General features: G+C 49.4%; 1 protein-coding gene and 1 long non-coding RNA gene across 2 annotated transcripts in view; both read right to left on the bottom strand.

Annotated features, from left to right (window-relative positions):
* The window catches only part of h2ac14 (H2A clustered histone 14), a 1,193,713-nt gene that overhangs the window by 547,557 nt on the left and 623,754 nt on the right, over nucleotides 1–22,402 (bottom strand).
* LOC116407604 lies at nucleotides 910–22,029 on the bottom strand. The gene is made up of 2 exons (XR_004220422.1): nucleotides 21,992–22,029; nucleotides 910–997 (listed from the first exon to the last, which is right to left on the bottom strand). It is a non-coding gene; the product is annotated as an uncharacterized LOC116407604 (long non-coding RNA).

The following is a 22,402-nucleotide window of genomic DNA, read 5'->3' on the forward strand; positions in this document are numbered from 1 at the left end:
AGTTTGCCTACTGCCAAGGTTACTGTAAAACTACAATACCCAGCATGCAATGGGACTGACTAGTGTAGAATGAAGCTCCCTATTTCCCCCTCTTTGCTGCTGTTCCAGCCTCTCCATCCCAAACTCCCTGCACTGCCCCCTTCTTCCTGCTGCACCTGCTGTGTGATTGTACTACTGTGTCATGTGATGTGGGGGCTGCCATTCGCTGCTGCACTTCCTCCCTAAACTAGAACTCTCAGGGTGCCTTGGGGCTGCTGGGAGTTGTAGTTCAAACAGCCCTTCCCTTTCCTTGAAGTACTTTCTTTTGTTTCAAAACTTTAGAGATTTTGCTGGGTTTTGTCTGAAAACTCAAGTCAGGATTTTTGCTGGTCTGTGTGTTTCTGACCAGGCATTTGTCAGACAAAGGCACAACCAAGGCTGAAGGGAAGCCTGCACCCTTTGTGGCTCCTCCTATTAGTAAAGAGGAGATGAAAGATTTCTGGGTTTGTGCCCACTCCCCTCTCATTAGTAGGGGCTCCTTTTTGTCCCATCAGGAAACCCTATAAAAGCCCCACTCTCTCCAGGAACAGGTTAGAAGTGACTGTCTATGCGCACTTCTCCATATATGTGTTATCAATAAACGTTTTCTCTTACAGCAACATCAACGTCTCTATGATCAAAGGGCTCCGTTACATCCCCCCCACAGTATCACGGGGCCACATTTTCCCTTTCTGCTCTATGGCTCCCGTGGTACAATGTTCTACTACTGGGTAATTATAACAATATATATTCATTGTCTTATTAACAACCATGAAAACAAATATAAATTGCACCAATAAATCGGACTGACACAAAGGCTTTTCACAAAACTGATTTAATGTAAAGAGACCCTTTATAGGATAATGGTGTAACCCCCTTTCCTTTCATCTCAACAAATGCCCCATTGGAAATGACATTGGGTTAATAATGACAAGATGATGTTATAGGCTTTATATTTACCCAGTAAGAGCATATGTAACTTACTAACAGGCTGGTTGAAACAACTTACTTTTTGAATTCAACAAAAAAGGTCAACTTTATTCAATATCTTTGTGTTGTTTAACTGTTCGGTTTAATTTTTTCAAAAGTATTTGCTGTTTTGTTGTTGTGCTAAATTACAAAATTTGGTAAACTATAAGGCTTGCAGCGGGATTTCCAGAAGTTGCATTTCTTTGTAGTTACCCTCAGTTTGAGGTGGGTGGGGTTTGATTAGTTGCTCCTGAACAGACAGTATAAATGGAACCACTGGGACTCCAGGGCGCTTGCTCTGGTGGTAGGTGCTTTGTAAGTGGAGTTATAAACACAGGAGTTAGTGGGGGCTCTGTAAGTGGAGTTATAAACACAGGAGTTAGTGGGTCTGTAAGTGGAGTTATAAACACAGGAGTTAGTGGGGGCTCTGTAAGTGGAGTTATAAACACAGGAGTTAGTGGGTCTGTAAGTGGAGTTATAAACACAGGAGTTAGTGGGTCTGTAAGTGGAGTTATAAACACAGGAGTTAGTGGGTCTGTAAGTGGAGTTATAAACACAGGAGTTAGTGGGGGCTCTGTAAGTGGAGTTATAAACACAGGAGTTAGTGGGTCTGTAAGTGGAGTTATAAACACAGGAGTTAGTGGGGGCTCTGTAAGTGGAGTTATAAACACAGGAGTTAGTGGGGGCTCTGTAAGTGGAGTTATAAACACAGGAGTTAGTGGGTCTGTAAGTGGAGTTATAAACACAGGAGTTAGTGGGTCTGTAAGTGGAGATATAAACACAGGAGTTAGTGGGTCTGTAAGTGGAGATATAAACACAGGAGTTAGTGGGTCTGTAAGTGGAGTTATAAACACAGGAGTTAGTGGGTCTGTAAGTGGAGATATAAACACAGGAGTTAGTGGGTCTGTAAGTGGAGATATAAACACAGGAGTTAGTGGGTCTGTAAGTGGAGTTATAAACACAGGAGTTAGTGGGGTCTCTGTAAGTGGAGTTATAAACACAGGAGTTAGTGGGTCTGTAAGTGGAGTTATAAACACAGGAGTTAGTGGGGGCTCTGTAAGTGGAGTTATAAACACAGGAGTTAGTGGCTCTGTAAGTGGAGATATAAACACAGGAGTTAGTGGGTCTGTAAGTGGAGTTATAAACACAGGAGTTAGTGGGGTCTCTGTAAGTGGAGTTATAAACACAGGAGTTAGTGGGGGCTCTGTAAGTGGAGTTATAAACACAGGAGTTAGTGGGGTCTCTGTAAGTGGAGTTATAAACACAGGAGTTAGTGGGGGCTCTGTAAGTGGAGTTATAAACACAGGAGTTAGTGGGTCTGTAAGTGGAGTTATAAACACAGGAGTTAGTGGGTCTGTAAGTGGAGTTATAAACACAGGAGTTAGTGGGTCTGTAAGTGGAGTTATAAACACAGGAGTTAGTGGGGGCTCTGTAAGTGGAGTTATAAACACAGGAGTTAGTGGCTCTGTAAGTGGAGATATAAACACAGGAGTTAGTGGGTCTGTAAGTGGAGTTATAAACACAGGAGTTAGTGGGTCTGTAAGTGGAGTTATAAACACAGGAGTTAGTGGGGGCTCTGTAAGTGGAGATATAAACACAGGAGTTAGTGGGTCTGTAAGTGGAGTTATAAACACAGGAGTTAGTGGGGGCTCTGTAAGTGGAGTTATAAACACAGGAGTTAGTGGGGGCTCTGTAAGTGGAGTTATAAACACAGGAGTTAGTGGGGGCTCTGTAAGTGGAGTTATAAACACAGGAGTTAGTGGGTCTGTAAGTGGAGTTATAAACGCTCCCCTATTAGCCGATTGCCCACATCACCTGCACCATCAATGAACACTATAGATACCCCACTTGGGGCAAACGGGCCTACAGCACCAACCCAATATGTCCACCCTCCTGAGCCAACACTAACAGAGGTGCTTAATACCATCACTGGAACCACACGGTGCTAATAACTAGAATTGATGAACTCAAAACAGAATTCCCAATCCTAAAACACGATGTGCAGAAAATTAGGGAGCGAACGGGAGAAGCTGAGCGCGGATTAGGGGAACTGGAGGGCAATACAAACCCGTTACTCGGGCCCATAACAAACACAGAAAAACAAATACAAGAAGCAAAGGCTGACGACCTTGAGAATCGCCTGAGGCGGAATAATATCCGTATACTGGGTATTCCAGAAAGAGCTGAAGGGATAACACCCGAAAAATTTGTAGAACAATGGCTGACCAATACCTTCGGGCAAACGGCCTTCTCTGCAGCATTTATAGTAGAACGGGCACACAGAATCCCGGGCAGACCACCTCCCCCGGGCGCCACAGCAAGACCACTGATTGCACGACTACTTAAAGGAGACATATCCTATAAAAATGATGAATGTACCAGGGAATTATACTCCTCTAGATATAGAAGGATTGTGCTTAAAGTTGTGTTTCTGACTGATTTATTGAGAAATTCCCCCCAAACCCCACTAGCCCCGCCCATCTGTTCCACTTCCTGCTGGCTGAATTCTCTGGATGAGCTGGGGAGCCGGCGGCCCTCCGTACCCTGCACTGTAGGATAGGAACCAATCAGCAGCTAAGCTGACCTGATAGGGAACTGAAGCCCGTCTGTGCTTGTGTGAGTGCAGGGCTGTGATTGGCTCTCCCCCTCCTACTGTGCTTCTGGCAGGGACCGTTAGGACACACCCACCCCTCATGTGAAACCCAGACAGGGACCTGAGAGGATCTATAGGGAGCTCCAATAAAGGGGCCATTGTTACAGATAGGGTTAATGTTTAGCCCAAAGGGAAACCAGCACCGGATATTATTCATAATTGCCTACAGGGTTAGGGGTTTCCCATTTATCCTATATGTCTCCTTTAAAGTTTCACTGTTCGGGATGTAAACTCACTCATGGTGACAAAACAGGGAAACTCTTAGCGATAATCTCCAGGGAGGACACCACTAGTACTTCCATATCAGCAGTAAAACTACCAAACGGAGAGATCACCTCCACCCCTGAAGGAATAAAGCAGGCCTTTACAAACTTTTACTCAGAATTATACACAACCAAACTCCAGGTAACCCCAGGAAACCTTCACCTATACCTAGACTCCCTCCACCTCCCCACAATCACACCAATAGCCGCACAACAAATGGCACAGGACATTACCCCATCAGAAATAGAGTATGCCATAGCAGCCCTACCCTCAGGAAAAACACCAGGTTTAGACGGCATGCCAGGAGAATGGTATAAACAACACGCCAAAAAATTAGCACCCATATTGGCCCAATTATACAACAACATAAAAAAAGGGAACCCACTACCACAATCAATGAGAGAAACACTGATAGTCCTCATACTTAAACCCGGGAAAGACCCCTTACTATGCTCCTCCTATAGGCCTATATCGTTAATAAATGTAGATGCTAAAATTCTAGCAAAAGTGCTAGCCACCAGGCTAACTAAACATATCATAGGCCTAATATCGCCAGACCAGACAGGATTCATGCCGGGAAGGTCAACTGACACTAACATCCGAAGACTCTTTACAAATCTATCCATCAAGCATGATAATGAAGGGAACAGAGTAATTGTCTCTCTGGACAATGAAAAGGCCTTTGACTCGGTGGAATGGGAATACCTATGGGCCACACTTAAATCAATGGGAATCCCCCCCACATTTATAGAATGGATCCAAGCCCTATATACCTCCCCAATAGCTAAGATCCGCACCAATGCCAAACTATCCAACTTTTTCCCAGTAAGTAGGGGCACCAGACAGGGATGCCCCCTATCACCCCTACTATTTGCCCTTGCAATGGAGCATGCCGTCTTAAACTATCACAAGAGGTAGAGGGACTCAAACTAGGCAATACAACAGAACTAGTCTCCATGTATGCAGATGATACCCTCTTGTACCTGGCCAATCCACACCAAGCCCTATCCTCAGCTTTAGACATCATAAACAACCACACTACTTTCTCTGGCCTTAAAATAAATTGGTCTAAATCGGTTATCCTTCCAATAGACACCCCCCCCAACCCACCCAACCAAACAAACCAGCTAAAATGGGTAACCTCGTTCAAGTACCTGGGAGTGTGGATCCACGGGGACCTAACGAAATACATAGAATTAAATATTAACCCGATCATGAGATACTTAGAGAGCAAAATAGAAACATGGAGGCGCCTACCCCTCACGATGACTGGTAGAATAAATCTATTTAAAATGCTAGCAATCCCCAAGCTAACATATATCTACAGGCAGTCCCCCATAACCATCCCTCAATCAACTTTTCGTAAATTAGGAAGTCTAATGGTATCCCTCTTTTGGAACTATCTGGCCTCACAGCTAGTGGCAGCATGGAGATGGACCTCACCGTCCCTGACCAATGCAGCCACTCTGCTAGAAATACAAATCATAGGGTCTCAGGAGGAACTCCAAAACCTGCTATACAGGGGTACGAACTATACCAAACAAGCCACCCAACCAATGAGAGCTACAGTTAGCGCGTGGAAGAAAGCACTCAAAATCTTCCCAAAGGCACAACCACATTGCTCGCAGTATACCCCCTTATGGCATAACCCTAACCTGGAACAACTCCAAACAATACCCGATCCCAAAATATGGTCACGCCATAATATCAAATACTTATCAGACGTAATGCCACAAGGTACACTACTTGCCTTTCAGGAACTAAAGCAAACCTTCTCTCTCCCTAACACAATGCTTTTCCGATACTTGCAGTTGCGCCACGCTATGGGAACTCAATTTGGAGGCCAAGCAGTAGATACAACCCCAAGGAACATCGAGACTCTAACCCATACAGAGGAACTTAAAAAACCTCTTTCAGTATTTTATTCTCAGCTAATGAGGGCAAGTAGTACAAACCTTACCAAACTACGAGAAAAGTGGCAAAGAGACGTCCCACAGCTCACCCCAGATCTATGGGAGGACACCCTAGAGTTAGCACTAGAAGGGATCATCAGTAGCAGAGATAGGCTGACACAACTGAAATATCTCCATCGCACCTACCTTACGCCCCAAAGACTGCATAAAATGCATTCAGATATAGGGCAAGAATGCCCCAGATGCTACCACTCCCCAGCTGATTTCCTACATATGGTATGGAGCTGCCCACAGATACAACGATTTTGGGGGAAAGTAGCGGACACTATAAGAGGCAGAACAAGCCTAATACTCAGCCTAGATCCAATGGTAATACTGCTTAATCAGGTAGAGGATCTATCACCCAAAAGGGCTGAAAGAACACTACTCCTTATACTATGCATGTACGCAAAAAAAACAATCGCTCTATACTGGAAATCACCTGAGGGCCCCAGAGTAGCAGCATGGGAATCTATGGTTAACAAAGCTATACCGTTATACAAACTAACATATATAAGGAGGGGATGCCCTCAAAAATTTGAAAAAATATGGTCAGCATGGTTGGACGCAGAACCCCCATAAGATATACAGGTCAGGGAAGGTCACACCTCCAAAACAGCCCCCACTCTCCATGAAAAAGGGATACACCAATGCCCCAACCATGCCCTGGAAGATAAGTACACAGCCGCGAGTTAAAGGCTAACTGAAGTATAATATTTGCACCAGCAAAGAAGCCACTGCAATGATTGTTGATAGGATATCAATGTATTTTATATACCTCTGTATAAAATATGCAATAGAAAAAAAAGAGACACTGCAATGTTATTATGGTTATGTAGTTAATTTATTTTATTTTCTTATTGTACAATAAGCAAATGATGCTGGAAATAACACACTGCAAGATATGTATATCTTAATGCAATAAAAGAATTGTTAAAAAAAAAAAAAACTCACTCATGGTTATATTGTTTACAATAGAGTGGGGTGGGGAGGGATGGGAAGGGAATATGCTGCCGGGGGATGTTGGGTAGGGGGTTCCTCAGGGTGAGGGCAGTGAGGGGGTTGGGGAATGCCCTGCCGGGGGATGTTGGGTAGGGGGTTCCTCACGGTGAGGGCAGTGAGGGGGTTGGGGAATGCCCTGCCGGGGGATGTTGGGTAGGGGGTTCCTCACGGTGAGGGGCAGTGAGGGGGTTGGGGAATGCCCTGCGGGGGATGTTGGGTAGGGGTTCTCACGGTGAGGGCAGTGAGGGGGTTGGGGAATGCCCTGCCGGGGGATGTTGGGTAGTGGGGTTCCTCACGGTGAGGGCAGTGAGGGGGTTGGGGGAATGCCCTGGCGGGGGATGTTGGGTAGGGGGTTCCTCACGGTGAGGGGCAGTGAGGGGGTTGGGGAATGCCCTGCCGGGGGATGTTGGGTAGGGGTGTCCTCACGGTGAGGGCAGTGAGGGGGTTGGGAATGCCCTGCCGGGGGATGTTGGGTAGGGGGTTCCTCACGGTGAGGGCAGTGAGGGGGTTTGGGGAATGCCCTGCCGGGGGATGTTGGGTAGGGGGTTCCTCATCGGTGAGGGCAGTGAGGGGGTTGGGGGAATGCCCCTGCCGGGGGATGTTGGGTAGGGGGTTCTCACGGTGAGGGCAGTGAGGGGGTTGGGGAATGCCCTGCCGGGGATGTTGGGTAGGGGGTTCCTCACGGTGAGGGCAGTGAGGGGGTTGGGGAATGCCCTGCCGGGGGATGTTGGGTAGGGGGGTTCCTCACGGTGAGGGCAGTGAGGGGGTTTGGGGAATGCCCTGCCGGGGGATGTTGGGTAGGGGGTTCCTCACGGTGAGGGCAAGTGAGGGGGTTGGGGAATGCCCTGCCGGGGGATGTTTGGGTAGGGGGTTTCCTCAGGTGAGGGCAGTGAGGGGGTTGGGGAATGCCCTGCCGGGGGATGTTGGGGTAGGGGGTTCCTCACGGTGAGGGCAGTGAGGGGGTTGGGGAATGCCCTGCCGGGGGATGTTTGGGTAGGGGGGTTCCTCACGGTGAGGGCAGTGAGGGGGTTGGGGAATGCCCTGCCGGGGGGATGTTGGGTAGGGGGTTCCTCACGGTGAGGGCAGTGAGGGGGTTGGGGAATGCCCTGCCGGGGGATGTTTGGGTTAGGGGGTTCCTCACGGTGAGGGCAGTGAGGGGGTTGGGGAATGCCCGCCGGGGGATGTTGGGTAGGGGGTTTCCTCACGGTGAGGGCAGTGAGGGGGTTGGGGAATGCCCTGCCGGGGGATGTTGGGTAGGGGGTTCCTCACGGTGAGGGCAGTGAGGGGGTTGGGGAATGCCCTGCCGGGGGATGTTGGGTAGGGGGTTCCTCACGGTGAGGGCAGTGAGGGGGTTGGGGAATGCCCTGCCGGGGGATGTTGGGTAGGGGGTTCCTCACGGTGAGGGCAGTGAGGGGGTTGGGGAATGCCTGCCGGGGGATGTTGGGTAGGGGGTTCCTCACGGTGAGGGCAGTGAGGGGGTTGGGGAATGCCCTGCCGGGGGATGTTGGGTAGGGGGTTCCTCACGGTGAGGGCAGTGAGGGGGTTGGGGAATGCCTGCCGGGGGATGTTGGGTAGGGGGTTCCTCACGGTGAGGGCAGTGAGGGGGTTGGGGAATGCCCTGCGGGGGATGTTGGGTAGGGGGTTCCTCACGGTGAGGGCAGTGAGGGGGTTGGGGAATGCCCTGCCGGGGATGTTGGGTAGGGGGGTTCCTCACGGTGAGGGCAGTGAGGGGGTTGGGGAATGCCCTGCCGGGGGATGTGGGGTAGGGGGTTCCTCAACGGTGGAGGGCAGTGAGGGGGTTGGGGAATGCCCTGCCGGGGGATGTTGGGTAGGGGGTTCCTCCGGTGAGGGCAGTGCAGGGGGAGTTGGGGAATGCCCTGCCGGGGGATGTTGGGTAGGGGGTTCCTCACGGTGAGGGCAGTGAGGGGGTTGGGGAAATGCCCTGCCGGGGGATGTTGGGTAGGGGGGTTCCTCACGGTGAGGGCAGTGAGGGGGTTGGGGAATGCCCTGCCGGGGGATGTTGGGTAGGGGGTTCCTCACGGTGAGGGCAGTGAGGGGGTTGGGGAATGCCCTGCCGGGGATGTTGGGGTAGGGGTTTCCTCACGGGTGAGGGCAGTGAGGGGTTGGGAATGCCCTGCCGGGGGATGTGGGTAGGGGGTTCCTCACGGTGAGGGCAGTGAGGGGGGTTGGGGAATGCCCTGCCGGGGGAATGTTGGGTAGGGGGTTTCCTCACGGTGAGGGCAGTGAGGGGGTTGGGGGAAATGCCCTGCCGGGGGATGTTGGGTAGGGGGTTCCTCACGGTGAGGGCAGTGAGGGGGTTGGGGAATGCCCTGCCGGGGGATGTTGGGTAGGGGGTTCCTCACGGTGAGGGCAGTGAGGGGGTTGGGGAATGCCCTGCCGGGGGATGTTGGGTAGGGGGTTCCTCACGGGTGAGGGCAGTGAGGGGGTTGGGGAATGCCCTGCCGGGGGATGTTGGGTAGGGGGTTCCTCACGGTGAGGGCAGTGAGGGGGTTGGGGAATGCCCTGCCGGGGGGATGTTGGGTAGGGGTTTCCTCACGGTGAGGGCAGTGAGGGGGTTGGGGAATGCCTGCCGGGGGATGTTGGGTAGGGGGTTCCTCACGGTGAGGGCAGTGAGGGGGTTGGGGAATGCCCTGCCGGGGGATGTTGGGTAGGGGGTTCCTCACGGTGAGGGCAGTGAGGGGTTGGGGAATGCCCTGCCGGGGGATGTTGGGTAGGGGGTTCCTCACGGTGAGGGCAGTGAGGGGGTTGGGGAATGCCCTGCCGGGGGATGTTGGGTAGGGGGTTCCTCACGGTGAGGGCAGTGAGGGGGTTGGGGAATGCCCTGCCGGGGGATGTTGGGTAGGGGGTTCCTCACGGTGAGGGCAGTGAGGGGGTTGGGGAATGCCCTGCCGGGGGATGTTGGGTAGGGGGTTCCTCACGGTGAGGGCAGTGAGGGGGTTGGGGAATGCCCTGCCGGGGATGTTGGGTAGGGGGTTCCTCAACGGTGAGGGCAGTGAGGGGGTTGGGGAATGCCCTGCCGGGGGATGTTGGGTAGGGGGGTTCCTCACGGTGAGGGCAGTGAGGGGGTTGGGGAATGCCCTGCCGGGGGATGTTGGGTAGGGGGTTCCTCACGGGTGAGGGCAGTGAGGGGGTTGGGGAATGCCCTGCCGGGGGGTGTTGGGTAGGGGGTTTCCTCAGGGTGAGGGCAGTGAGGGGGTTGGGGAATGCCCTGCCGGGGGATGTTGGGTAGGGGGTTTCCCTCACGGTGAGGGCAGTGAGGGGGTTGGGGAATGCCCTGCCGGGGGATGTTGGGTAGGGGGTTCCTCACGGTGAGGGCAGTGAGGGGGTTGGGAATGCCCTGCCGGGGGATGTTGGGTAGGGGGGTTCCTCACGGTCGAGGGCAGTGAGGGGGTTGGGGAATGCCCTGCCGGGGGATGTTGGGTTAGGGGGTTCCTCAGGGTGGAGGGCAAGTGAGGGGGTTGGGGAATGCCCTGCCGGGGGGATGTTGGGTAGGGGGTTCCTCACGGTGAGGGCAGTGAGGGGGTTGGGGAATGCCCTGCCGGGATGTTGGGTAGGGGGTTCCTCACGGTGAGGGCAGTGAGGGGGTTGGGGGAATGCCCTGCCGGGGATGTTGGGTAGGGGGTTCCTCACGGTGAGGGCAGTGAGGGGGTTGGGGAATGCCCTGCCGGGGGATGTTGGGGTAGGGGGTTCCTCACGGTAAAGGCAGTGAGGGGGTTGGGGAATGCCCTGCCGGGGATGTGGGTAGGGGGTTCCTCACGGTAAAGGCAGTGAGGGGGTTGGGGAATGCCCTGCCGCGGGGATGTTGAGTAGGGGGGTTCCTCAGGGTTGAGGGCAGTTGAGGGGGTTGGGGGAATGCCCTGCCGGGGATGTTGGGTAGGGGGTTTCCTCACGGTGAGGGCAGTGAGGGGGTTGGGGAATGCCCTGCCGGGGATGTTGGGTAGGGGGTTCCTCACGGTGAGGGCAGTGAGGGGGTTGGGGAATGCCCTGCCGGGGGATGTTGGGTTGGGGGTTCCTCACGGGTGAGGCAGTGAGGGGTTGGGGAATGCCCTGCCGGGGATGTTGGGGTAGGGGGTTCCTCACGGTGAGGGGCAGTGAGGGGGTTGGGGAATGCCCTGCCGGGGGATGTTGGGTAGGGGGTTCCTCAGGGTGAGGGCAGTGAGGGGGTTGGGGAATGCCCTGCCGGGGGATGTTGGGTAGGGGGTTCCTCACGGTGAGGGCAGTGAGGGGGTTGGGAAATATAGAAAAAATAAATGGCGGAGCACCACGAGGATAAAATTAAAATCCAGTCTTTATTCCAGCATAGATAAAAGGCACATGCAAATCCCTCAGGGTCTAACGCTTAACGCGTTTAGTGGCCTGTCGCCACTTCCTCAGAAGCAGTTAGTCCCACTTAGTGTGGGGTTTTTAAAACTGTCCTACCAATTGGATTCAATCGCATATAAAACATATTAACCCTTCCCATCCCATACAAGAAATATATATACATATATATATATATATCCCCAATCCATAAAAGCAAATATCACAGTTCAAAAGTTTACAAATAATAATAGCAAAAGGCCAAACCATTAATTAAAGAAAAACAAAAACGAAAAATAATAATTAGAGAAAACAAAAATAATATAAGTAATTATAATAATGTATATATTAAAGCAGGAAGTAAGTATAGATTTTGTATTTTAGTAGAAACAGGATAATTCCCATTCCCTATTCATGCCCCCTTTAGTATCTAGGGAGTTTAGATTAAAAATCCAAAACGCCTCACTTTTTAGGAGTCTCCTTTCCATATCACCCTTCCTAACCTGAAATTGTGGTTTATCTATTATTTGAAAAGTGTGCTCTCCCATTAGAGCTGGGCGGTATGACCAAAAATTTTTATCACGGTATTTTTCAAAATTATATCGGTATCACGGTATTTGACGGTATATAAATAAAAAAATAAATAATAAATATTGGTGGCCCCCCCCAACCCCAGCCACAAACCCCCCCCAGCCCCCCAACCCCAGCCACAACCCCCCCCAGCCCCCCCAACCCCAGCCACAACCCCCCCCAGCCCCCCCAACCCCAGCCACAACCCCCCCCAGCCCCCCAACGCCAGCCACAACCCCCCCAACCACAACCCCCCCCAGCCCCCCCAACCCCAACCCCAGCCACAACCCCCCAGCAGAACTTACCCAACTTGTGGTTCCTCCAGCTCCAGCGATGCGTCCTAGCGACGTCGCGTGCGCGCTGACGTCACATGCGCGCCGACGTCACGTACGCACGGGCGCAACCCGGAAGTAATAGGAGAAAAACAGCAGGAGGCGCGCATACCGGTATAGCGGTATGTTTAAAACTCATACCGTTTTTTTTTTATAAACCGGTATACCGCCCAGCACTATCTCCCATCATGTTTCTCAATTATGTGTTTGGCCACTGCAGATTTCAAGTCCCCTCTTTCTAAGGCCGAAGCATGTTCTAGGATCCGTGTGGAGACATTACGTATGGTTTTCCCTACATATTGGGACCCACAGCTGCATGTTATTAGGTATATAACCTGTTTAGATAGGCAATTGAAATATTGTTTAATCTTAAACTCTTTGCCTGTTTGTGTACTAATAAAAACTTGTGAAACTTTTTTTTTTTTTTTTAACAATTCCGTTTATTGAGAAAATTGCATTCAGTTGACATACATTTGTATTAGAGTTGTTTCGTTGTCCAGTTTTCTCATAATAAAGTTTAATACAAAACTAAGTAAACAGTAAACAATAAACATGACCTTCTACCAATAAAACCATGTTATCAGCATATTTATTTCTTGTGCACCTGGGTGATAGGGCCTTGGGTGTCTCAGTGGGGTGCAGGGTGTTTACCCGTACTACTGTTGGGGAGCTCTTGATGTAGTACTCTGGGGGGGGAGGAGGGGGTATTTTATGCCGACACGTTAAGGTGGGCATAAAAGTGGTGCGTTCTGTGAAGTTTCTAGCCTTCTTCTCCTGGGTCTAGCCAATCACCCCAAACTTTTTGGAACTTTTCTAGGCAGTTCCTTCTCATATATGTTAGTTTGTACAACGGGGCTGCCTTAGTGACTATATTTATCCAGAGTGGTGTTGTGGGGCCCGAGTTCGATTTCCACCGGAGGGCTATGGCTTTTTTTGCATACATTAGTAGGATGGAGAGGAGGGTGCATTGTGCCCTTTTTGGCGTTATTTCTTCTACTTGGTTCAAAAGGATTATTATAGGGTTTAGGGGTATTATTAGTGATATCCTACTTTGGATGGTCTGGGTTACTTGCTTCCAAAAGTCCTGAATCTCTGGGCAGGACCAGACCATATGAAAGTAGTCTGCTACCGGGGCAATGCATTTTGGGCAGGTTTGTGGGATTTCTGGGTTCATTACATGTAGTCTTTGTGGAGTAAGGTATGTTCTGTGCAGGCACTTTAACTGGATTAGTTTGTCCCTGTTACATACCATGCCCTCAAAGCAGGAGTCTAGGATATCTTGCCATATTTCAGAGTCTAGTGTGGGTATGTCTTTTTTCCATTTTTCTAGAGCTTTGGAGGCTGGGGACGGTCCGGTTAGTATTAGAGTACTGTAGAATAGTGATAGGGGCCTTCGAAGTTCAGGTGTGTGGGCATACTCTTCCACCCTGCTGGGGGTGGTGTTTATTGTTTGAGTTTGGAATTGGTAACCGGCCGCGTGCCTCAGCTGTAGGTATCTGAACAGCATTTTGTTAGGCCAGTGTTTTTCAACCTTTTTTGGGCAAAGGCACACTTGTTTCATGAAAAAAATCACGAGGCACACCACCATTAGAAAATGTTAAAAAATTTAACTCTGTGCCTATATTGACTATATATAAAGTCATTCTCTTGAATATGGTGCCCAGCAGCAGTGCCCCCCTAGTACATTGGTGCCAAGAGCAGTGCCCCCCAGTACATTGGTGCCAAGAGCAGTGCCCCCCTAGTACATTGGTGCCAAGAGCAGTGCCCCCCAGTACATTGGTGCCAAGAGCAGTGCCCCCCTAGTACATTGGTGCCAAGAGCAGTGCCCCCTAGTACATTGGTGCCAAGAGCAGTGCCCCCCTAGTACATTGGTGCCAAGAGCAGTGCCCCCCTAGTACATTGGTGCCAAGAGCAGTGCCCCCCTAGTACATTGGTGCCGCCTCTGCACTTCTGCCTACACGCGACCGCACACAGGCCCTTTTATAACGTTGCGCCCCATGCGTACTGACGTTACCCGTACACACGGGGCGCAACCAATGACAGGGCCCGGATTTTATTAAAGGGGCCCGAGCTACTAAGAAAAACTGTAGCATCGCCGGGCCCCCTTTGAAACTAAAAATTGCCCGGGACAGTTGTAACCGTTGTGCTCCCCTGATGGCGGCCCTGCCTACGGCACACCAGGCAACATCTCGCGGCACTAGTGTGCCGCGGAACAGCGGTTGAAAAACGCTGTGTTAGGCAACAAGTATTTTTCTTTCAAATTTTGGAACTGCATAAGATTGCCATCCGCATATATATCAGCAATGTACTTAATACCATATCTGGCCCAGGCCTGTGGGTCTGGGACCGTGGTAAACTGTTTCAGATTTGGGTTGTACCAGAGAGGGGAGTATTTGGAGCAATGGAAGGGGTGGCTGGGAAACAGATTAAGTATTATGTTCCATGCTCTCACCGTTGTGGTCATTGGTAAAGTAGCCTTCTTTGTGTATTTGGTACCTCTATATAGAAGGTTTTTTAGCTCTTCAAGGGACCCAATTGTTTGTGCTTCTAATGTTGTGGAGGCATTTTGTGTGGAGGGGGAGACCCATCTCCATGCTGTAACCAATTGAGCTGCCAAGAAGTATAGAAATAGGTTTGGTGCTGCTAGTCCTCCTTGTCTTACTGGGAGCTGGAGAGTGGCTAGGGCAATTCTCGGTTGTGTGTTGTTCCAAAATAGTGTTATTTGCAAGCTGCGGAGAGTTTTGAACACTTTTTTTTTTATCATTATAGGTGATTGTCTGAAAATATATGTCAGTTTTGGGAGTAGGATCATCTTAAAGAGATTTATTCTGCCATAGAGCGATAGAGGTAGGGGTGCCCATGCCTTGATTTTGGATTCCGTGAGTTTAAGTATTGGAATCAGGTTTAGGTCTGTGAATTTTTTTAAATCTCTGTGGATCCAGATTCCCAGATATTTGAACGTTTCGGACCAGGTTAGCCCTTGAGTTTATGTGGGTGCCCCTGGGGGCCTAGGATCTACGGCAAACAGAATGTATTTGCTCCAGTTTATCTTGAGGCCCGAGTAGGCTGTGTGGGTGTTGATGCTCTGAGTGCTTTGTCTGGGTTTGCCAAGTATAAAAGGGTATCATCTGCATACATAGAAATTAGTTCTGTGTTGTCCTTAATCTTTAGTCCCTCTATCTCCTTGTCTGACCTCACCCGGCATGCCAGGGGTTCCATGGCAAGGGCAAAGAGAAGGGGGGAGAGTGGGCAGCCCTGTCGGATACCTCTTTTTATGGGAAAGGGCTGTGAGACTTTAGAATTTGTTCTGACCCTGGCGAGGGGTTGTGCATATAGAGCCTTCACCCACTGTGCATAGGTTGGTGGGATTCCGACTCTTTTCATTGTGCCCCATAGATATGGCCATTCGACTGAATCAAAAGCCTTTTCATTGTCAAGTGAGGCTACTATTCTGTTACCCACATTTTCATGAGTGATGGATAGATTGGTGTATAACCGCCTGATGTTTATGTCTGTGGACTTCCCCGGCATAAAGCCTGTCTGGTCTGGTTGAATTACTTTGTGTAGTATGGGTGCTAATCGGGAAGCTAGGATTTTAGCTAGGATCTTGGCATCTGAATTAATTAAGGAGATGGGTCTGTATGAGGCACACTCGGTTGGGTCTTTGCCTGGTTTTAGTATGAGGACTATTAGTGTTGCATACATGGATTGTGGGAGAGGGGCACCCGTCAAGGTGGTGTTAAATAAATTGGTTAATTGAGGAGCTATCTGGCCTGTGTATTTTCTATACCATTCGATGGGTATTCCATCTAGCCCTGGGGTTTTGCCTGTGGGGAAGGAGGATATGGCATCTTTGACCTCTTGGACAGTTATATTGGCTCCCAGCCTTTGGGATTCTTGGAGTTCAAAGGTGGAGATATCTGTGCTGTTGAGGTGTATATCTATATCCTGTTCCCCTTTCTGTATTTTTGTGCTATATAGATCTGCATAGAAATTCCTAAATGCTGCATTCACCTCTGCTATGTCAGCTGTGAGTTCACCTGAGGGTTTTTTTAATCACGGGTATAGTGGACTGTGTGTGTTCATCTCTTGCTAAAAAGGAGAGTAGTTTACCGTTTTTGTCCCCTTGTTCAAATATATTAACTCGTTGGTAGAGGATGTGTTTTTTGGTTGCCTCTACTTGTGCAAGTGTGAGTGCATTTTGGGCATTGAGCCAGTTCTGTCTATCTTGTTCTGAGAGTGTAGTGATATACACTGCTTCTGATTCCTCAGCTCTTTGGGTGAGTGAGGATATTTCAGAGTTCAGTGAGGCAGTTAAGGCCCTTATGTTACTGATGTATTCCCCTCTTATATAGGCTTTTAGGGCATCCCACACTATGTCTGGCGTGGAGGAGTTTCGGTTAATTTCATAGTAGGAAGTTATAGCTTTACGGATGTGTTCTACCATATCTGGGTGGGTAACCCAGTACGGGCTTAACCTCCATGTTCTATCCCTAGGGTCTGTGGATGCCTTAAAAGTAGTTGTTATGGGGGAATGATCTGATATCCCTCTGGTTAGGATGTTGATATCAGTAACCAATTTGTCCAGTTCTGGGGTTCCAAGAGCTAAGTCTATCCTAGATAAACTATTCTGGCCTGGGGAGTAGCAGGTATATTGTCTTGTACCTGGATTTCGTACACGCCAGATATCAATGAGACCGTACATGGAGACCCAGCTGGAGAAGTTCGTGTTGGGGAGCCCGGAGGCTTTTAGGCGATCTAGCTCCGGGTCTCTGATTGCATTAAAGTCGCCCATCACCAACAGCGGTGCTGGGGGTAGTTTAGTAATCCTTTCCATTATTTAATGTAGGAGTTTAACCTCAAATGGAGGTGGAACATATGCGCCAGCAATTGTATATTGTCGGCCATGCAGTGTTCCGTGTAGGATTACATATCTGCCCCATTTGTCTGTGATAGCAGTAGTTAAGCTAAATGGGCATGATCTAGAGATTAGTACGGATACTCCTCTAGCATACGTAGAGTATGTAGAGTGATATGTGTTACTTATCCATGGTTTTTTAAGTGCTAGAGTTTTCTTACCTTCCAGGTGGGTCTCCAGTAGTATTGTAATATGTGGTTTCTCTTTCCTAATAAAGTTAAAGACTAACCTGCGTTTAATTGCAGTACCCAGCCCCCTTATGTTCCAGCATATTACTTTAACACTAGACATTTTATACAGTTGGTAATAGTTCTCATATTGTTTGAGCCCACCCACTGGTACATTTTAAGGTATTGTGTCATGTTAAACATACAAAAAACAGATATATAACTTTCCCAATCCCTCATGCTTTCCCTCCCTACCCTCACGCTCCCCAACAGAACTGTGCGTGGGTTTCCTCCCTGTAACGTAACCTGTGGTGAAAAGAAAGGGGTTATAGTCTACTCAGCCTGTCCGTAACTTGAACAGTCTGTGTGTTATGGGTCTGCGGTTTGGAGATGAGCTCCGCTGTTGCTGTTTGGGAGCCATCTGGTGTAGCTGGTGTCATTGTTGCTTGTATTGGCCGTTGAATCTTTGGCAAACTGGCCGGGGGGTAATCTAGTTTATCGGTGTGGTGGGGGGTCTCTGGGTCGTCCCTCTATCCATGATATCGCTGTTTCCGGAGATTCAAAGAATTGGGTCTTCCCGTTGTGGACAACTCTGAGCCTGGAAGGAAATAGCATCGCATATGGGATTTGCCGTTGTCGCAGCATGCGTTTGGCTTCGGTAAATTGCGCTCTTTGTTTCCTGATCAGTGCAGAGAAATCTGGGTATATTGAGATCTTGTGGTTCTCATGTAGCAGCTCTCCTGCTTTCTGAGCAGCTGCTAAGGCTGCGTCTCTGTCTTTGTAGTTCAGCAGTCTGGCTATTAGTGGTCTTGGTGGTGCGCCAGGTGGTGGAGGTCTGCCTGGTATCCTATGTGCTCTCTCGACTGTGAAAGCATTGGAGAAGGCTTGTTCCCCGAATCTGGAGTGGAGCCATTTTTCCACAAAAGTCTCTGCAGTGTTTCCTTCAGCTCCCTCAGGCATTCCTAGTATGCGTATGTTATTGCGTCTCAGACGGTTCTCCAGATCGTCTGCTTTGGCTTCCAATGCGTTTAGTTGTTTAGAGACTGTGTCAATGCGGCCTGGTATTGGGTTGGTTAGGTCTTCTAGTTCTCCTATTCTTCTCTCTGCTTCTCCAGTCCTTTCTCTTATTTTTTGTATGTCATGTTTTAGTATTGCAAAATCAGTGTGTATTTCATCCACTTTTGCTACCAACATAGAGTGATTATTAGTGATTATCTGCAGTATTTCTGTTAGTGTTGGTTCTGTTGTGTGGGTAGGCTGGCTGGAGGCAGCAGGGTGCAGAGCTGTTTCCCTATCGTCTGTTGCCATTTCTAGTGGGGGAGACATACCTCCGAGTTGCTGAGGAGGAGGAGAGTGCCTGGCAAAACGTTCGAGCCGTTTGGCTGTTGTCTCTCCTTTACTTATTGCAGCGGCGCTTTCAGCCTGAGCTGCATGGTGTGGAGGTGTCGCGGCGCCATCTTGTCTGCACGGCTCTGCGGCGGGAGTTGCCGTGGAGGGTCTGGAAGTCTGCCTATTTTTCCCCAAGATGGCTGGTAGGTGCTCGGTGTGTTCCCCCAAGTTTGCCGTGCTTTTTATCCGGCTTTTTTAGCGTGTGTCGGCAGGATAATAGGGCTCACTATGTGGAGCTCAGCGCTAGTGCGTCCTACCCGTCCAGCATGCAGGCCACGCCGCCCCTTGTGAAACTTTCAAGTATTGACAAGCTTTACATCTATTTCTCCCACAGCGATAGTTACCTGTAGTTTTAAGCCAGGAACCAGTTTCCTTTTTAGAGGTTTATATACTCGGAGAGAGCCAGGATGCAACATCTTTACCCTTCCTATATACAAAGGATGGTTTCTTATCCAATATTTGAGCTAAAACAGGGTCCTGTAGTAGAACTCCCCAGTATTTGCAAATACTTGAACAAGATGAAAATCTTTATTATATATCGTGGAGAACCGTATTTTTGACCTGGCTTTCTCCTGTGGAGACTGAGTTACTATTTTTTAGGCTTTAAAAGCTCACTTCTATTGCTGGCTACTGCCCTTTCATAAGCTATTTTGATAGTGTCTGGAGCACATCCTCTCTCCAAAAAACGGTCCCACAATAACATAGCCTGTCTATGAAAAGCATCCCATGTCGAGCAGATCCGGCGCAACCTGAGGAACTGGGATACCTCTCACACAACTAGCCGGGTGGGCACTTCTAGAGTGCAACAAAGTGTTACATGTAATAGGTTTTCTATATAGATCACAATGTATCTTCCCTTCAAAAATCAAAAAATTAACATCAAGAAATGAGATAGTTTCAGAATGTGTCTCAAAAGTAAACGAAATATCCATCACCTGTTCATTACAAAAATTGACAAACTTAGATAAAGTTACCTCATCACCCTCCCAAATACCTATACAGTCATCGATATAACGAAAAAAAGTAATCAAATGTGAACGATAAGGGTTCTGATCACCATAGACGTGGAGCCACTCAAACCAACCCATGAACAGGTTGGCATATGTGGGTGCAAACGAAGCACCCATAGCGGCTCCACGTCTCTGGAGGTAGAACCTACCATCAAAAAGAAAATAATTAGATTTCAACAAAAATTCAACAGCTTCCAACACAAATTCAGATTGTAGCTTGGGAAACACATGTTCTTTGTCTAGCCAGTAGCGAATAGCTTCGACTAACAGGACGTGATCTATGGAAGAGTAAAGGGATACTATGTCCATTGAAAAGCACAGATAGGTTGATTTCCACTTCAAACCCTGTTTCTTATTGATACACATCGTGGTATCCCTAAGGTAGGATGGCAGAGATTCCACTAGAGGGCGGAGTAGTTTATCTATATGGCAGGATAGCCTTTCACTCAGGGATCCTATGCTAGCCACAATAGGACATCCCTTTACATTCTCCAAAGATTTATGAACTTTGGGCAAAATATGAAAAACCGGAATCACTTGGTTCTCACATTTTAAAGCTTCCACTTCTTTAGTGGTGAGAACACCATTCATAAGGCCCTTATACAACAAATCACCTAAGATCTTTGTCAAATTAATCGTAGGGTCCCCTTTCAAGGGGGTATATGTTGCTGTATCATTAAGTTGTCTCATTACTTCTACCTCATAGGAGGAAGTAACTATAATAACTACTGAACCACATTTATCCGCCCTCTTGCTGAGGGCAGTGAGGGGGTTGGGGAATGCCCTGCCGGGGGATGTTGGGTAGGGGGTTCCTCACGGTGAGGGCAGTGAGGGGGTTGGGGAATGCCCTGCCGGGGGATGTTGGGTAGGGGGTTCCTCACGGTGAGGGCAGTGAGGGGGTTGGGGAATGCCCTGCCGGGGGATGTTGGGTAGGGGGTTCCTCACGGTGAGGGCAGTGAGGGGGTTGGGGAATGCCTGCCGGGGGATGTTGGGTAGGGGGTTCCTCACGGTGAGGGCAGTGAGGGGGTTGGGGAATGCCCTGCCGGGGGATGTTGGGTAGGGGGTTCCTCACGGTGAGGGCAGTGAGGGGGTTGGGGAATGCCCTGCCGGGGGATGTTGGGTAGGGGGTTCCTCACGGTGAGGGCAGTGAGGGGGTTGGGGAATGCCCTGCCGGGGGATGTTGGGTAGGGGGTTCCTCACGGTGAGGGCAGTGAGGGGGTTGGGGAATGCCCTGCCGGGGGATGTTGGGTAGGGGGTTCCTCACGGTGAGGGCAGTAAGGGGTTGGGGAATGCCCTGCCGGGGATGTTGGGTAGGGGGTTCCTCACGGTGAGGGCAGTGAGGGGGTTGGGGAATGCCCTGCCGGGGGATGTTGGGTAGGGGGTTCCTCACGGTGAGGGCAGTGAGGGGGTTGGGGAATGCCCTGCCGGGGGATGTTGGGTAGGGGGTTCCTCACGGTGAGGGCAGTGAGGGGGTTGGGGAATGCCCTGCCGGGGGATGTTGGGTAGGGGGTTCCTCACGGTGAGGGCAGTGAGGGGGTTGGGGAATGCCCTGCCGGGGGATGTTGGGTAGGGGGTTCCTCACGGTGAGGGCAGTGAGGGGGTTGGGGAATGCCCTGCCGGGGGATGTTGGGTAGGGGGTTCCTCACGGTGAGGGCAGTGAGGTTGGGGAATGCCCTGCCGGGGGATGTTCGGTAGGGGGTTCCCTCACGGTGAGGGCAGTGAGGGGGTTGGGGAATGCCCTTCCTAGAGATGGGGTAATGGCAGATTCTGTTAAAGGAACAGTAACACCAAAAAATGAAAGTGTATCAAAGTAATCACAATATTATGTACTGTTGCCCTGCATTGTTACAACTGGTGTGTTTGCTTCAGAAAGACTACTAAAGTTTATATTTATATATATATATATATATATAAGCTGCTGGGTAGCCATGGGGGCAGCCATTCAAGCTGGAAAAAAGGAGAAAATGCACAGGTTACATAGCAGATAACTAGTAGATAAGCCCCATATAATGGGGGTTTATCTATTATCTGCTAAGTAACCTGTGCCTTTTCTCCTTTGAATGGCTGCTCCGATGGCTACACAGCAGCTTACTTATATAAACTATAGGGGTCTTTCTGAGGCAAACACACCAGTTGTAACAATGCAGGGCAACAGTACATAATATTGTGATTACTTTGATACAATTTCATTTTTTGGTGTTACTGTTCCTTTAATGCCTATAAGAGGGGCCTGGATGAGTTCTTGAACAAGCAGAATATCCAAGGCTATTGTGATACTAATATCTACAGTTAGTACTAGTGGGTGTATATATAGTTTATGTATGTGAGTATATAGATTGGTAAGTATAGGGTCTGGGTGCTGGGTTTACTTAGAAAGGTTGAACTTAATGGACTCTGGTCTTTTTTCAACCCTATGTAACTATGTACCCGGCAAGTCATTCCCAGCTGGGTATATCCCCATTATGTTACCTACTGTGTGAGCATTAGGGAACAGCATCTGCCCAAGTGATACCCTGGGGGGCTTGTACCTTCTCTTAAGGAAATATTTTATGGTGCACAAATGTGTTCCTCTCTGTAAATACTGAAACATATATTAAGATGGAATCTGCTTGAAAGAGAATGTTTGCCTGATGCTTCCTTTGTATAACGAGTGTAACCCTTTCTTGGCACACTCACTCCTGTTGGGCTGTATACTTGTTTAAACAGGTAATGGGGTCCCCCTTGCAAATAGTGAAACTGGGATTTAGCGCAGAGCCTCCAGGGGATTCCCACTAGGGAAATAATCACACACAGTTTGTAGCAAATATCAACTTTATATAACTGGGTGTAAAGGTAAAA

Source organism: Xenopus tropicalis, chromosome 9, assembly GCF_000004195.4.
Source record: "Xenopus tropicalis strain Nigerian chromosome 9, UCB_Xtro_10.0, whole genome shotgun sequence".
Classification (NCBI taxonomy): domain Eukaryota; kingdom Metazoa; phylum Chordata; class Amphibia; order Anura; family Pipidae; genus Xenopus; species Xenopus tropicalis.